Source organism: Mustela nivalis (assembly GCF_964662115.1).
Source record: "Mustela nivalis genome assembly, chromosome: 2".
Lineage (NCBI taxonomy): Eukaryota > Metazoa > Chordata > Mammalia > Carnivora > Mustelidae > Mustela > Mustela nivalis.
The window spans coordinates 168147198-168164845 of record NC_139021.1 but is presented as its reverse complement, the minus strand read 5'-3'; the positions used below and the strand labels follow the sequence as shown (position 1 = coordinate 168164845).

The 17648-nt window shown below is 44.6% G+C and overlaps 1 long non-coding RNA gene across 3 annotated transcripts; it reads left to right on the top strand.

Annotated features, from left to right (window-relative positions):
• The first annotated feature begins 1209 nt into the window (after window positions 1-1209).
• LOC309859483 lies at window positions 1210-16288 on the top strand. Of its 3 annotated transcripts, none has more exons than XR_014308725.1 (6): window positions 1210-1689; window positions 3865-3909; window positions 5681-5840; window positions 11209-11243; window positions 12747-12899; window positions 15204-16288. It is a non-coding gene; the product is annotated as an uncharacterized lncRNA (long non-coding RNA). The 3 variants fall into 3 exon arrangements; XR_014308726.1 differs by lacking the exon at window positions 12747-12899 and adding an exon at window positions 1786-1926 and having other exon boundaries at window positions 15204-16287; XR_014308727.1 differs by lacking the exon at window positions 12747-12899 and having other exon boundaries at window positions 1338-1689; window positions 15204-16286.
• Window positions 16289-17648: the final 1360 nt, after the last annotated feature.

Genomic DNA, 17648 nt, shown 5'->3' with positions numbered 1-17648 from the left:
CCTTCCTTCCTTTCTCTCTCTTTCCTTCTTTCTCTTCTTTCTTCCTTCCTTTTCCTTCCTTCCTTCCTTCCTCTCTAGGATTTTATTTATTTGAGAGAGAGAAAAAGAGAGAACATAAGGGGTGGAGGAGAGGCAGATGGAGAGGGAGAAGCAGACTCCCCACTGAGCCTGCCATCAGGCTCCATCCCAGGACCTTGGGATCAGAACCTCAACCTTAGTTAACCAACTCAGCCACCCAGGCACCCTCATCATCACTGGTTTCTATCACTAAAGTCCTGACTATGGTTTCCATAAAACTCCATTGCCTGTCTCCCCACTCCCACCTTGGTGGAAGGAATTACCTGAAATTAACATTGCACTTCTACCGGAAACCAAAGTTAAAACTTTCCATATGCTGCCATTAAACTCTCCCTCTGAGAAGCCCCCAAAAGGGATGTGTAGTCAAAAAGACAAACCTGCATTTATTAATGGAGTGATTCAACATCTGAGAGTCAGTTACCAAATATGTAAATTGGGAGCGATGAGACCTAACTTGCACAGTCGCTAACAGGCTTAGGGGTCATATATCTGGCATGTTTGGTGCGGGAAGTATCAATCCAGAAGTTATTATAAACATGATCCCTTACATTCCAACGTTATAGCCAAATAGAACAACAGATCTCAAACTTCAGGAAGCTGAGTGTCTAGGAGTCACACTATTGATAAAACTATATCCATTCCTGTAACTCTTTTACTGGCAAAAGAGAGAGAGAGGGGGAGAGAGAGAAGCCACATTATACGAACACAGCTTTCTACAGCTCAAAAATAATGTGTTAGTGTATGTGACAGAATAGTAACAGTGGATACATCTGAGTATTCATTGGGCATTTCTTTGCATCCTCTCTGTAAATTTGAAATTTTCAAAATAAAAAAAATTTTAATTAATAAGTCACAAGGTGTTTTTCAGAAATCCCATCTAGAGCTTCCTATTTGCAATTTACATATTATGTCATACCTAAAATTTAAATTGAAGCAGATGCAAACCGAGAGGGAAACACTGTAGCAAAAACCCAAAGCTTGTTCATGTTCTACCTCTAATCTCCATACCATGTTGTCCGAGATCACCTCAAATAAGCATTTCCACTTTGCAAATCAAACATTCATTGTATTAAACAGTTCCGATGAAAAATGCTTTTTAATTTATGTTTTCTCACTTCTTTCCAGGAAGAATTAAAGAGATCCCCAGCTAGAGTTATAGCCATTTAAGAAACCAGAACAGTCTTGCCTTTGTCTGCCCTGTACCCTCACCTCTCCACCACCCCCACCACCACCCCCACCACCACCACCTCTCCCGGGCATTCACAGTTACCAAAGCAAGAAAAGGGCTGTGTGAGTCACCTTGACAAATGGGGAGCGTGACTGGGAGGTGAGGGCTGCTAACATTTCTCTTTGTTCCATTCTGTGGAAGCATCCTGTCCCTCCTGATCCACCAGTAAGCTAGGATCAGACAGTGAGACTTTCTGCTGTCTATGAATATATTGAACATGTAACGGGGGTCAGCTGCTAAGTGCTTTCTTAGATTCTTACTTCATACTCCCAATAATGCATGAGGTAGTTCCTGTTATCCATGGTTTAGAATCGAGAAAACTGAGGCTCTGCAAGAACTTGCCCAGGTGCCCTGGCTTCGAAGGGGCAGGAGCAGGACAGCAGGTAGGTGGATCTGACGCCCAAGCCTCTCTCCGTTGCCTCAGTGACAGCCATGGAGCCCATGCTGACCTCTGCAGTGACGCTGCCTGTGTCTTCCAGTCAATATAAATTGCCACTAGCCTGGTAACTCGACTCGGCATGTTTCTCCCGATCAGCAAATAAATGTGGGGGAATCCAAACTGACATCTTACAAGCAAGAAAACTTGAAGAAATGAAGCATCTTGGCAAGGTGGCAGTAGGGTAAGGGAAATAGGACCCGGGTCTCTGTTATGACTCGGTCCTTCTCTAACTTGCCAGGGACTCTAGCTCCCTGGCTTGCTTCCTAATATTAATCAGTGTTTACTGGGCTCCAGACACTAGTTCTGGGAGGTTTTTCATGCTTTATCCCATTTAATATCACTTTTGTAGACAGAGAAGCTTGAACCTGTGGTCAAGGTCACTGGGATGATAAACAATAGTGCCGATCTTCAGACCCTGGTCCAAACCCCTGCAGCCTCCCTGTCTTCTGTTAAAAAAGGAACTAGCCTACTTATCCATGGGGATTGTAAACATTCGTCTGCAGATAAGATCACTTAATGTGTACTGCTATTCCATTCGGCTATCATTACTGTGCTTTTTAAATAACAGTTTTACTTACTAGTTTGTAAAGTGTGATAATTTTCACCCAAAGCTGGTGAATCTGCAGAACACAGACATTCTCGTACGCTATGGGCGAAAATGTCAGTTGCTACAACCCCTTTGGAAGTGAGCTGGTACCATCCATGGAAATTGCATAGGGGGACTGGGTGGCTCAGTCAGCTAAGCATCCGACTCTGGATTTTGGCTCAGGGTCCTGTGCGCTTATGTGTAGCAACAACGAAAGCCTCACATACAAGGCTGGAAACAACCATAGTGCCAAGCAGTAGGGGATTGGCTGCATCAAGGGTGGTCCTTACACACAAGGGAATACAATGTAGACCTTAAAAAACAAGGGGCAAATCTATGTGGGCTTCTAGGGAGAAATTTCCAAGATGTGTTACTAAGGAGAAAATTTAAGTTCTGCAACAGTATGATTCAATGTATGTAAAATCAAAGATCATTAAATATGATATAGGAAATTTATTATTAACAGAAACAACCTCTAGGAATTGGGATGGGGCAGGAACTTTATCCTTTTGTGATTTTTTTATATTGTTTGACTATTTGAAATAAAATTTTATTGTAGTATATGTATGGTTTGAATTTTTTAAAAATCAGGAACACGTGCTGTTTTTTATCAACTAACAACAAAATCTAATTACTTATTTCTTCAACTAGTAATTCTTTTTTTTTTTAAGGTTTTATTTATTTATTTGACAGAGAGAGATCACAAGTAGGCAGAGAGGCAGGCAGAGAGAGAGAGAGAGAGGAGGAAGCAGGCTCTCCGCGCAACAGACAGCCCGATGCAGGGCTCGATCCCAGGACCCTGGGATCATGACCTGAGCTGAAGGCAGAGGCTTTACCCCACTGAGCCACCCAGGTGCCCCATCAACTAGTAATTCTTAACAGCAATTAGCACATTAATAAGATATTTATTTTTAAAGCAAAAATTCATCTGGAAGAATGAAGAAGAAACACTCTGGACAGTGTATCATCTAGAGTTGTTTTTGATATCCTAACAACCCAGTAGAGCTAGTCGAATAATTAACTTATTAAGTTGCCAGCAGTCGTGTTACTAGTTAGAATTTACCAGTTTGACAATTATGGGTAAGTATTAATCAACCTATCGAACTTAGTCACAACATATTAACTGTTATCCGGGGATTAATGATCACAGTTAACCGGCTTTTTGGTTGTTTTTGTTTTTGTTTTTTGAGTATTACTCTATGCCAGGCTGTCCTAAGCACTCCCTATTTCTCATTTAATCTTTACAATCACCTTCCTTACCGGATGGTTGTTTTTATGCCCACTTTACAGGTAAGAAAATATAAGGCCCAAAGAAGGTCAGCCACGTGGCCAGCTATTAAGTGAGGGGCTGCAGATCTAACCCTGGTCTTCATTCTTCCTGGGACCGAGCTTTTAACTACCCCACTCGGTGACATGGGTGCTTCTTGTTATAGGGGGTTTTTGAGACCAGATGCTCCTCTGTTAAATCCTGGCCGGATTATCTCCAAAACCTGTCTCTAACATCTCTCTTTTTGGTCTCTTGCCTCTCCACAGAACCTGACTTCTCTTTTCCATCAACAGTGCCCCACCCCCACCCAGGTGAGCTTTTTCTATACGCTGGCAACCCTCTCAGAGCTATAGCATAATCTTTTACTTGAATTCCTTGGAATCCCTGTAAATGTTTTCAAACAATCATAAAATAAAATCCTGTGTGTGCTGGCTTCACGAAGGATTACCTCTCTGAGAACCCGGGAGAGGCAGTGGCTGAAGGATGCTGTTTAAAAATAATATGGTTACTCATGGAACTGGATTCACATTTGAATTTGAAGGAGACAGTCAGGGAACTTTAGCTGAGGAAAAGTGAGGACATGACCCAGGAGGTTCTTTTCTGCCTAACAACTCACAGAGAGTGTCCCTCATTGGCTGTGAGGAAAGGCTTAGCTTCCATCCGGCTGGTGGCGGATTTGTCATCTCGGCCCCTCCTCCTCTAATGGGCCGCACAGGTGTTGTAGTTTAATTCGTGTAGCACGTGACTGGGGGTCAGAAAATCCAGCTTCTGGTCCACGAAGTCTATCGATCATCCCTGAACAGAAACGCAGTTATCCCAAACCAGGAGTGACATCAGCATCTTTGCCTCCCCTAAAAGCATCACTGCCCCAAGCCCAGGTGCCTTCAGCTCTGTCCTTCCACCACTGGTTCAGTACCTGGCCTCGAACCAACACTGCGGACTGAGTTCAGAATCCCAGGGGGCCCAGAGCAGGAGAGGCAGGGCTACCTGGGCATGGCTTCCTGGGAGACAATTTTGAGCTACGCTTTGAAGGATCCAGAAAATGACTTGATCTCCTTTGCTATTTCCCAGAGAAAGCCAAGCAGCAGCGTAGGATAAGGGGTGTTATAAAACAAGTTGCAGCTGAATTTTTTTGGAGGAGGGATGGGAAATGATGGCGGTGTGAAATGAATGTGGGAGAAATGTCAGCTGGTGGCTAATTGCATGATTTAAGTTCCATGGGGCTCGGCACCCCCCGTGGAGACCCAGCTTCTACACGGCTTGCTTAATCCCTGGGGAATGTCACTGTCGTTCAGAGGCTGGTGGTGTGACTCCCGGCCCCAGCCAAGTAAAACAGCACTTCTCAGAGTCAGGGGATTCCTTTATCGAATCCCTCCCCCCAACCATCTCCTCTGTCTTCTCTTCTCACCGGGGCTGTCTGTCTGTGAGACAGTTGGTCGTCAGGGAATAAACATCTCAGGCTGTTTGCCCACCAGCTCAGGGATCAGGTGACCATTATGGAAGGCAATACTGGAGGCCCTTGCATGCCAGTGTGACGCCAGGAACAGTGAGAGCCTGTGATGTGCTGACCTCACTGAGCGGGCACCCATGCAGCTGGACTGGAGCTGGTGGAATGGTGCCACTCCCTGATGTGGCACCTTTGGTCATCCCAGGGCTACCCCAGGCAGTAGACCTTGCCTAGCCCCTCTCTGCAAGAGACTCCGGAGTTGGCAGTGCTGGATTAGAAACCCGGACCTACGATCTGTTAGCTGCATGGCTTAAGGCAAGTTGCTTTACCTCTCAGAGCCTCAGTGTTTCCTTCTGAAAAATGGGAATAACAGTGCCCGCAGGGTCAAGTTACGATGTGGATTAAATATAAAGCACTTAGGGGGTGCCTGGGTGGCGCAGTTGGTTAAGCGTCTCCTTTCAGCTCGGGCCATGACCCCACAGCCCCAGGACTGAGCCCCGTATCAGGGTCTGCTTCTGCCTCGGACCCTCTCTCCTCTCACGCTCACTCTCTCACTCACTCGCTCTCTCAAATGAATAAAATCTTTAAAGAAAAAAAAAAGGTTTACTTTAAGATTGTATTTATTTATTTGACAGAAAGAGAGCACTAACAGGGGGAGCTGGAGGCAGAGGAGGAAGAGAGGCAGGCGCCCCACCAAGCAAGGATCTCAGGGCAGTGCTCCATCCCAGGACTCTAGAATCGTAGCTGGAGCCGAAGGCAGGCACTTAACTGACTGAGCCACCCAGGCGCCCAAAGGTAAGCCATCTTTAAAAAAAGGGGTGGGGGGCACCTGGGTGGCTCACTGGGTTAAGCCTCTGCCTTCCACTCAGGTCATGATCCCAGGGTCGTGGGATCGAGCCCCGCATGGGATCGAGCCCCGCATGGGATCTGGTATCTGCATCAGGCTCTCTCTGCTCAGCAGGGAGCCTGCTTCCACCCCCCTCTCTCTGCCTGCCTCTCTGCCTACTTGTGATCTCTATCTGTCAAATAAATAAATAAAATCTTAAAGAAAAAATAGGAGTAGTTTAAAAAGAAAAGAAAAGACTTAGGAGGTTGGCAAAAGGGTTTACACTTTCAGCTATAAGGTGAATAGGTCTTGGGGTGCCTGGCAGGCTCAGTGGGTACAGAATGCAACTCTAGATATTGTGGTCATGAGTTCCAGCCCCAAAATGGGCATAGAGTTTACATTAAAAAAAAAAAAAATGTTGAACAGGTCTGGGAATCTAATGTAAAACATGGCAGACGTGGACTGTGGGGGTGGAGCTAGATCTCGTGATCCTGAGGTCACAACCTAAGTCGAAACCAAGAGTCAGACACAACACGCTGAACCACCCAGGTGCCGCTGTGGTTGGCAGTTTTTAATCTAATGATTACATGGGGGAATCAGTGATCATAGCACACAGCCTTTTCTTGAAAGGGGGAGATGCTCTGAGCTAGGATGTCAGTCACCTTCTGCATGTAAAACCCCGGGGTGAAAGGAGAGCCTGCAGGAACCATCTGGAAGGTAAGCAGGGGAAAGCGAGCATTGTCAGAAGGACACACTGTGGGTAAGAGACTCCCAGGCCTCGGCTTGCGTCCTGGTTCTGCCCCTTTGCCAGTTTCAGGACCCTGGGCTTGCTCCGAAAGTTCTCTGCCCCTCATTTGTCCTCGGCCATGACATGGGGATAACACATGTTTCCTTCTTTTCACCGTGAGGCTGAGCACAAGGCTGGCCCTGAGTCACCTCTCAACACAAGTGTCCGTGATGACGACTTGCTTGGTCACGCTACCCCAGGCAGCTCAGAAAATTCTGAACACAGTGGGGAGAGGGCACCTGAGAGTGCAAAGGATGAGAAGTATGGTTGGGTTTGGTCTTTGGAGGTGGGGGATTCCTGGGGCATTGCCTTCTCCTTGGAATATCTCACTGAGTGAGATGATTTAAAGAATTATCCCATGATTTAAGGAATGACTTCTGGGGCACCTGGGTGGCTCAGTGGGTTAAAGCCGTTGCCTTCAGCTCATGTCGTGGTCTCAGGGTCCTGGGATCGAGCCCCGCATAGGGCTCTCTGCTCAGCAGGGGGCCTGCTTCTCCTCCTCCTCTGCCTGCCTCTCTGCCTACTTGTGATCTCTCTCTGTCAAATAAATATGTAAAATCTAAAAAAAAAAAAAAAAAAGGACATGGTCATTAGGTGGGCCTAATCCTGTGTGACTGGTGTCTTACGAGAAGAGGGCCATTTAGACATAGATGACACAGGGGAGAGCCCACATGACGACGTGACAGCAGCTGCAAGCCTAGGAGCAGCGAGCATTGGCAGTCAGCCCCAGAAGCTAACAAGGGTTCCACCCCGCGTCTCAGACGGCCCTGCCCACACCTGGATTTCTAACTTCTGGCCTCCAGAACTGTGGAAATCCATTTCTTTTAAGCATGCTAGTTGGTGGTGCTTTCTTATAGCAACCGGAGAAAAGTCATACAGGGAGGACAGGGTCTGGGGGAAAAGGGGAAGCTAAGGGATCTTGTTCCCTTGATCTGAGAGCCCAGAAAACCAGATGCAGGAGTACACAGCTGGAGGAGCCTCTGAGAGCTGCGTTCAATTCCAATTCCAGGGCCACCAAGGAAGGCAAGACACTGGACCAAGTGATAGGAGGCAGAGGAGGATTCTATCCAAAGACGTTGCCTCTGAAGACCTGGAATTCTGGGGTGGTTTTTAGTTCCACTATTGGTTTGTCTGTGGCAGTAGCACTAGGGACATTGGCTTTAGAATCACACAGACCCGAGTTCAAATCCTGACTCCGTGTGTTACTAGCCGCGTGGCCTTGGATGTGTTACCCAGCGACCGGGTGTTTCAGTTTCCCCACGGAGAAGTTCATAGGGTCATAGGTGTCATGAGAGTCGCAATGTTGTATGACACGTAGTACGTCTTCAGGATTCACCTGTAGAATGGATAATCTATGTACGTGTTCAGCACCATGTCTGCCAAAGTGAGGTGCCCAGAGAAACGGACGCTGAGGCAGAGATGGGGCACGGCAGATTGTGCTGCTCTGGGGATCAATACTTGTGGAAGTGAAGAGGGGGCACCGTTGGGCAGAAAGAGAAACAGGCTGTGATCAAGTCTTGGTAGAGACCTCAGGCAACCCTGTGGAAATTCTGAAGCTGGGGTGACCCTTCAGAAGTGACAAAATAGTTCTCGGCATTTCCACGTCGGCATCCCCATGCCTCCCCCACCCAACCCATCCAAGCCTAATAGAAAAGTGAGTGTGCCTCACCCAACAATCCTAATGAAATCCTCATTACATCTCTTTGGCTCTGACTGGGTCATGTTCCTATTTGTAAACCCATCTATGGCCAGATATGTGATACCCTCATTGGCTAAGCCCAAGGCACAGTCTCACAGTCTGGTGTCAGATGTAACATCGACACCACCTGAAGCAGGTATGTTGGAAATTAGAGAGTCTGGGGGTGTCTGGTTGGCTCTGTCAGAAGAACACACCACTCTTGATCTCAGGGTGGTGAGTTCAAGCCACACATTGGGTGTAGAAGTGAAAGGAAGGAACAGAGAGACAGGGAAGGAAGGTAGGTTGGTTGGTCAGAGTCTGTGATTCCCTTGGTGGGAAATCTAAGGGTGCCAAGAATGAGTGAAAGCTGGACAGCAAAAGCCTGACAAACATTGATTCTTTTTTTTTTTTTTTTAAGATTTTATTTATTTATTTGACAGAGAGAGATCACAAGTAGACAGAGAGGCAGGCAGAGAGAGAGGAAGGAAGCAGGTTCCCCACTGAGCAGAGAACCCAATGCGGGACTCGATCCCAGGACCCTGAGATCATGACCTGAGTTGAAGGCAACCGCTTAACCCACTGAGCCACCCAGGCGCCCACAAACATTGATTCTTTAACTGAAAAGGGTGTTAATGTGCAAACAGCTTCTGTTCAGGCAGGTGCCGACCAAGAATGAACACCATGGTATGGTATGCAACCTGCGTTTCAGGGTGTTTGACACAGAGGACAGTATTCAAAACACGTTTGCTGAAAAAAATAAATAAATAACCATGCCCACTCAACAGGGCGGAGAAGCACCCACTGGGTGATGCTCAAGTTGTTTTAAATCTTAGCCCTAGAGAGGTTTCTGAGCTGTTGGATTGTTTTGTTTCTTATCTAGATGGTGGTTTCATGGATGTTATGGTAGACATTCAAGCTATACGTTTGTGATTTGTGTCTCTTTCTGCATCTCTTATACCTTTGAAAGTTTCTTTAAAAAGTTAAAAAAAAAAAAGAGGGGGGCACCTGTATGGCTCAGTGGGTTAAAGCCTCTGCCTTTAGCTCGGGTCATGATCCCAAGGTCCTGGGGTAGACCCCGGGGCAGGCTCTCTGCTCAGCAGGGAGCCTGCTTCTCCCTCTCTGCCTGCCTCTCTGCCTACTTGTGATCTCTGTCTGTCAAATAAATAAATAAAATCTTTAAAAAAAATTTTTTTAAATAAAATAAAATAAATGGTAGGGCAGCTGGGTGGCTCCGTTGGTTAAGCAGAGGGCTCTTGGCTTCAGCTCAGGTCATGGTCTCAAGGTCCTGGGATGGAGCCCCATAGCGGGCTCCTCTCTCAACAGCAAGTCAGCTCGAGGATTCTCTCTCCCTCTCCCTCTGCCTCTCCCCTGGTTTACTCTCTCTTTCTCTAAAATAATAAATACATCTTTAAAAAAAAAAGGAGAGAGAAAGAGAAAATAAATCTCCCTGAGTCTATGGCACAGATGATAAGACCACATTCTTAAAAACGTAAAATAAATTGGGGCACCTGGGTGGGTCAGTCAGTTCAGCGGCCAATGCTTGATTTCTGCTCAAGTCATGATCTCAGGGTCGTGAGATGGAGCCTGGCCGTCTCGGGCTCCCTGCTCAGCTGGAAGTCTGTTTCTCCTACACCCTTTCCCCTGCTCAAGATCTCTCTCATTCCCTCTCAAAGTCTTAAAAAAAAAAAAAAAAAAAAACATCATCAAGGATTATTTTCATAACAATCGTGTTCCCTACACCCTCCTTACTCTCAACCATTCAGATTTCGGTTTTTAAGGGTGTGTCATGAAGATCACCAGGGGGCACCAGTTTTTTTAAATGTGTGTCTCAAGTTAAGCTTCCAAGATTCAGATAACTATTTTTCTGTTCATTTGTTTGTGGTGAACTAGTTGAAAATAAGTGGGAGGCACCATAACAGCTCATCCCTAAATACCAAGTATTCCCGAAGAACAAGGATGTTTTTCTCTATAACCATGATATTGTTTGTCTGTCTTTCTCTCTCGTTCTTTCTGTCTTTCTTTCTTTCTTTTTTTACGATTTTATCCATTTAGTTGACAGAGAGAGACAAAGTGAAGAGGGAACACACGCAGGGGGAGCTGGAGAGGGAGAAGCAGGCTCCCCGCTGAGCAGGGAGCCCAATGTGGGGCTCGAACCCAGGATGCTGGGATCATGACCTGAGCCGAAGGCAGATGCTTAACGACTAAGCCACCCAGGAGCTCCCAACCACAATATTATTGACATACAAGAAATTTAACACTGATATCATAATATAGTATTATTTTCTCTTCGTATGTAAATTTTCCCAGTTGTCTAGATAATGTCTTTTATATTTGCTTTTTTTGTTTAAATCTAAGATACGCATTATACTCATTGCATTTGTTATATTCCTTAGTCTGCTTTATCCTAGGAACTTTTCCACATCTTTTCTTCCTTTTTTTTTTTTTTTAATAACATTGACATTTTTGAAGACTCAAGGCTTTGCAGAATTCTATATTCTGTGTATCTGTATCATTTTCTCATTGCTGGGTTCAGGTTAAAAAACGGTTTATCAAGAAGACCACATAGATGGTAGTGTGTATTTTCCATTTCTCACTTGACGTGGCCTGTTGTGATGGTTTGTTCCATTACTTGGTGAAGCAAAGTTGCCTCTTTTTTTTTTTTTTTAAGATTTTATTTTTTTATTTCACAGAGATCACAAGCAGGCAGAGAGGCTGGCAGAGAGAGAGAGAGAGAGAGAGGAGGAAGCAGGCTCCCTGCTGAGCAGAGAGCCTGATGGGGAGCCGAAGGCAGAGGTTTTAACCCACTGAGCCACCCAGGCACCCCAAAGTTGCCTCTCTTAATTAAAGCAGATCTCTCCCTTTCCCTTTGTAGCTACACGCCATCTTTGGCATGGACTTGGAGACTAGGTAAGTGTCGCATCCCCTAGTGGCTCATTCACCTGGCGGTTTCAGCATCCACTGATGGGCCTTACTACAACCGGCCAGAAAAGAGGGTTTTCTCATTGAATCAACCCTTCTACATTTACTAGATGATTCCTTTTGTAAAGAAAAGAGCATACTCTCTGCTCCCCTGTCTTGTCTTTCTTCTTCTCTCTCTGTCTTTCCCTCTCTCCCTCCCTACCCCGCTCCTTTTCTCACCTGTGTGTGCAAATACCTACATAGCTTGTTTTCCCTTTCACAAAAGGTATTTCAGAACTGTTGTATGCCTTTTTAAAAAAATTATCTCTTTTGTCCATTTTTATATTGCCCTCTTTTGTATTTTTCTACTTGGAGAGCTTTCTTCCTCCTTGAGTCCCCTCCATGTACTAGGGAAGTTAGATCTTTATCTCTGCTCTAGGTGGTGAATGTTTCCACCAAGTTCAGTATTTCTCTCGATTTTTTTAAGATTTTATTTATTTATTTGAGAGAGAATGAGAGGGAGAAGGTCAGAGGGAGAAGCAGGCTCCTCATGGAGCTGGGAGCCTGATGCGGGACTCATTCCTGGGATTCCAGGATCATGACCTGAGCGGAAGGCAGCCGCCCAACCTACTGAGCCACCCAGGCGCCCCTTCTCTTTTGATTACATTTTTTTTTGCCATGCTAATGTTGCTTTATTTTTATGCGGGGAAATTCATCAATCTTTTCTTTTGTTGCATTTGGATTTTGAGTTAGAGTTTGAAAAGTTTCCCTGCCCTGAGATTATTTTTTAAATTCTCCTGTTTTCTTCCAGTACCAATAGGACTTTCTATTTTCACACTGAGACCCCTAATTCATTTGGAGTTTATTCTGGTGTACAGGGTGAAGCATGGATACAATTTTATCTTTTCCACATGGCCAATACCAGTTGCCCCAACACCATTTTTTAAAAGCAGCATTTCCTCTGTGATTTATTATCTTTTCATCTGCTAAATTTCCATATGCACTTAGGTATATTTCTGAACTTTCTCTTTTATTCTAATAGTCTATTCATTTACCTATTTTTTTATTCATCTACTAGTTTTAATTATAGATTCTATTTAATATCACTTATTACTTGACAAACTTATTTTCTCACACCTCTTCTTTTCGGGGGGTTTTATAGCTATTCTTGCATGTTTCTTTTTCTATATAAGTTCTGGAATCAACTCCTCTTGGGGAAAAATGTGGTATTTTTATTAGGATCATGTTAAAATTACAGATGAACTCAATGCGAATTACATCATTATGAGTTGAGCTGTCCGACAAAGAACAAGGGATATCTTTTGCTTTACTCCAGTCTCCTTTTATGCCTTTTGGGAGTGTTTTAAAGTTTTCCTCAGAGAGGTTTTGACGATTTTAGCAGTAGCAAATAAAACACTTGACACTCTAGTAGATCAAAGCAAACGTTTTATTACGGAAAAACTGATACTAGAAGAGAGAACAGAGCCAAGCAAATCACCACGTTGACACCAGCTGCCAGTTTCCCAGCCCAGAGGGACGAGGGACCTGGGCCAGATGGAGAATCAGCCAGGGCAGAAGACAGCACCCAGAGCTCCTCTCCTGGGACCAGTTACCGCCCTTCTGGTACCTGGGCTTGTGATGCGCGAAGGATTCCAAATGACTTACGTAGGTGTCTACTTCCAGGGCCAAGCCTGCCTATGATATACTATGGTTCCTTCTCTATGACTAAATAGTTCATCTTCTAGATGCCTAGTGCCACAATATCAGCTAAACAACTCCCTCACAGATCATGCTAGAATGTCCACATCATTCATACAGTTATTTGTTTATTCCTAAATATTTTCTGCTTTTTTGTTTCTTTACTAAACAGAGGTGTTGCTTTCATTATTTCCTCTAACTGGTTATTGTTCATAGAAATAGAAACATATTTGCATATTTATATTTTCTTCATCTCTATAAAAATGTACACGTATATGTGTATCCTACAGAATTATTTGGTTTGTGTTAGCTTTATCATTAAAATTTCTGTGTTTTCTTGGGGCACCTGGGTGACTCACTGGGTTAAGGATCAAATTCCTGATTTCAGCTCTGGTCATGATCTCAGGGTCATGAGATGGAGACCCACATCCGGCTCTATGCTGGGCGTGGAGTCTACTTAAGATTCTCTTTCTAAGATGGGAGCGAGAGGGAGACAAACTATAAGGGACTCTCAATCTCACAAAACAAACTGAGGGGTGTGGGGGTAGGGGGTAGGGAGAGGATGGTGGAGTTATGGACACTGGGGAGGGTATGTGCTATGGTGAGTGCTGGGAAGTGAGTAAGCCTGATGATTCACAGACCTGTACCCCTGGGGCTAATAATACATTATAGGTTAATTTTAAAAAGGTAATTAAAAAAAGATTCTCTTTCTAGCGCTCCCTCTGCCCCTCCCCCTCTAAATCAATCAATCAATCCATCAAACTATCTCTATTCGTAGATACGATAGTATAGTTGGAAAATGCACAGTTTGTTTTTGTTTTTGTTTTGTGGAGGGAGAGAGCATACCTGTGAGCTGGGGGGTTGCAGAGGGGCAAAGGAGGGAGAGGAAGTGAAGAAGCTCAAGGAGGCTCCAAACCCAACACAGGGCCCATTGCGGGCTCCATCTCACAAGCTGAGATCATGACCTGAGATGAAATCAACAGTCGCATGCTTAACCGATTGAGCCACCCAGGTGCCCCAGCATAGTTTTATTTCTTAATTTTATATTTTTAAAAAATATTTTATATATTTATCTGACAGAGAGAGATCACAAGTAGGCAGAGAGGCAGGAGGTGGGTAGGGGGGGTGGGTTAGGGTGGTGGTAATCAGGCTCTTCACTGAGCAGAGAGCAGGATGCGGGCCCCATCCCAGGATCCTGAGATCATGACCTGAGCTGAAGGCAGAGGCTTAACCCATTGAGACAACCAGATTCCCCTTAATTTTAAATTTTATGCTTCTAATAGTTTTCTCTTGTCCGGTTGCATTGGTTAATATCTCCGATATTATGTTAAATAGCAGTGGACATGCTGGGCATCCTAGCCTTGTTCCTGACCTCACGTGCTTATCCTTTACATAAGGAATGAAGTATATATTCTAAATATATACATTTATTATATTAAAATGAATTCATTAATTCCTGTTTTAGTTTAATGTTTTGAACATGAATGGATATTTCTTTAGCCCAAAAGTTTATAATATATATAGATAAATAATTTTTTTCATAAATTTATTATTATTATAAATATTTCATTTTTTTTGACAGACAATAAGAGAGCACAAGCAGGGGGAGCGGCAGAGGAAGAAGCAGGCTCCCTGCTGAGCAGGGAACCCTATGTGGGGCTTGTTCCCAGGACCCCGAGATCATGACCTGAGGGAAAACAGCCGCTTAACTGATTGAGCAACCCAGGCGCCCCCATAAATTTATTATTATGGTGAATTACATTAATAAATAATATCAGATCATTCCTGTATTTCTGGAATAAATTCCACTTGATTATGGTATATTGCTTTTAATGTCCTCTTAGAGTTCATTTGCTAATACTTGGATTTTTTTGCATAAATATTTATAAGTAAGAATGACCTAGGGGCACCTGGCTGGCTTAATCAGAGAGTATGCAACTCCTGATCTCAGAGTCATGAGTTTGAGCCCCACATTTGGTGTAGAAATTACTTAAATAAACAAACAAACAAAAACCCAACCCTAAAAGGAAAAAAAAAAAAAAAGAATGATCTATACATTTTCTTTTTTTGTTTTTTGTTTTGTTTTGTTTTAGTGATCTCGACCCCCAACATGGAGCTTGAATTCTGAGATCAAGAATCATATACTCTACTGACTGAGGCAGCCAGGTAACTCTGGGTTTTTTTAATTTACTGTATTTAGGTATCAATGTTATACTTACTTTATAAAAAGAGTTACAGAATTTTCTTTCTTTTTCTATGCTCTAACATTAGGCTTATCTGGTCTTCTCAGCACCATCATCCTCGTCACCACCAACATCACGACCACAAGGACAGCAGAGACATGAACGCTGAATTTGCTGTTTCAGTCCCCTTTGGCCTAGGGAATGGCAAACAGGCTTTTGAAAAAGTTACCGTGGGATGAGCATGGTTTGGGGTTCTAAATCCCAAAGTATCTGAGCCCCTGGAGCCCCTGAATTCTCAAGTTCCATCAAGGGGCCACGAGTGGTGCATGTTTGGTGACCATCACTGGTTTTGCAGATGATAAAATGGTGGCCATTCAGCGTATCCTAGTCTTCCTGTGGCAGTCCTCGGCCTTAATTGGCAGCTGTTCTTCTGACAGTGCCAGCTTGGGGGAGGGGTGGGCGAAGCTCCCTGCTCTGTGCTCCCACAACATCCGGGACCTCCCCCATCTCCACCCTGCCTTGTGGTTGCCTCTTGCTGATGTCAATGCTTAGAAGGCTGTGAGTTGCTCTGTGGAGGCAAAGTCTTACTCACCATTGTCACCCCTGGATCTAGCACAACACCTGACAACAGAAGAGGTTGCCCATTAAATATTTGTTCAATAAATGAATGAGTAATGCCTCCCTTTATTATTATTATTATTATTATTATTATTACACATAGCAATTAAAAACAAGCGTAAACAGTATGTGGGAACTTAGGAAAATAATTATGTGACAACATTAAGTGATAAGTTAAATTTGTTTTGGTCTCACCTGGAAAATGGGGCAATTAACATCTCTTGTATTAGTTTTGTTCTGTTCTCACTCAAGTGAGACAGAATAGGTAAAATGCTTAACACAGTGCCCTCCATGAGCATGTATTTGATAAACGGTAGTGTTTTTGTTATCATTTATGATAATTGTAAGTGAAAGAAAAAAAAACCAGAATGAAAATATTTAGGTTGATTTTTACTAATCAAGCAACAGGGGCACCTGGGTGGCTCAGAGGGTTAATTAAGCCTCCAACTCTTGATTTCTCTGGGCCCTTTCAGGGTTGTGAGATGGAGCCCCGAGTCGGGCTCCTGCTGGGTGTGGAGCCTGCTTAGGATTCTCTTTCTCCTTCTCCCCCTCCCCCACCTAAAAAATTATATTAAATTAAAAATAACTAATAGGTTGGGGCGCCTGGGTGGCTCAGTGGGTTAAGCCGCTGCCTTCGGCTCAGGTCATGATCTCAGGGTCCTGGGATCGAGGCCCGCATCGGGCTCTCTGCTCAGCAGGGAGTCTGCCTCTCTCTCTCTCTGCCTGCCTCTCCATCTACTTGTGATCTCTCTCTGTCAAATAAATAAATAAAATCTTTAAAAAAAAAAATAACTAATAGGTTAACAGATTTCAAACATTTCTTTTAATGTAACTAAATAATATTTTTTCTATAATTTCAAAAATTTTGTGATTAAAGTAACAGTGACCTGGGTTTATCAGCAGCCCCTCAGCCTCATAAATAAATTAAAAATGAAGTAAAAATAAATTTTATGCCCTATTTGCTTTATAAGGTTTCAGGGAATTAAATGAATTTCCAAATGTTCGAGTACCTTGAGTGTAGTCACCTACCTTTTCCAGTTCTTTCTCTCTTCCCTTCATGAACCCTCTGGTGTCCTTGGGAGGGGTGACTGGCCACAAGGGAGACCCTGAACAAAAAAGGGAGAGTCAGTAATTCAAGTGAAAATCCGTGTGGAGCTGGCCAGGATTTGGGGGTCACGGTGGCCAGAGCTGGAGGGGACCGGTGAGCAACTCCAGGGCAGAGGGGCCCACAGACAGCAGCCTGGAATGACTGCCAAGTGGAGATGAAAACCACAGTGCAGGGCCCTGGGTTCGGAAGGGCTTCAGAAAATGACATCAAGACTCAGAAATGTTCAAAAGAAATGCTGGAGGGGGTGGCATCCACCCCCCACCCCCTACCCCCCACCCCCCACCCCCCCGCCTTGGGACCCACCTGTGGCATCGACCAACCAGGTGCATTGTTTGCTTAAAAGGAGCTCAAGCGGGCGCCTGGGTGGCTCAGTGGGTTAAGCCGCTGCCTTCGGCTCAGGTCATGATCTCAGGGTCCTGGGATCGAGTCCCACATCGGGCTCTCTGCTCAGCAGGGGCCTGCTTCCTTCCCTTCCCCTCTCTCTGCCTGCCTCTCTACCTACTGTGATCTCTCTCTGTCAAATAAATAAATAAAATCTTTAAAAAAAAAAAAAAAAAAAAAAAAAAAAGGAGCTCAAGCTTCCTACTTCTCTGACCCAAGCCTCTGATGCCCCCTCCTCCATTACTACTACCGGCTGCTTGGATCCCAACCACGGAGTCCTTGACTCTCTCGGCCTCCACTAGTCCAGCCTGAGAAAGACAGAGGTCATTTTCTGCACGTTACCAGAGCCCCAGCAATGAGTCAGCTGTGCAGTTTGATTCCTGCCCCCGGGTGTGTTGCTTTCTGGCTCCAGAACAATGCACATGC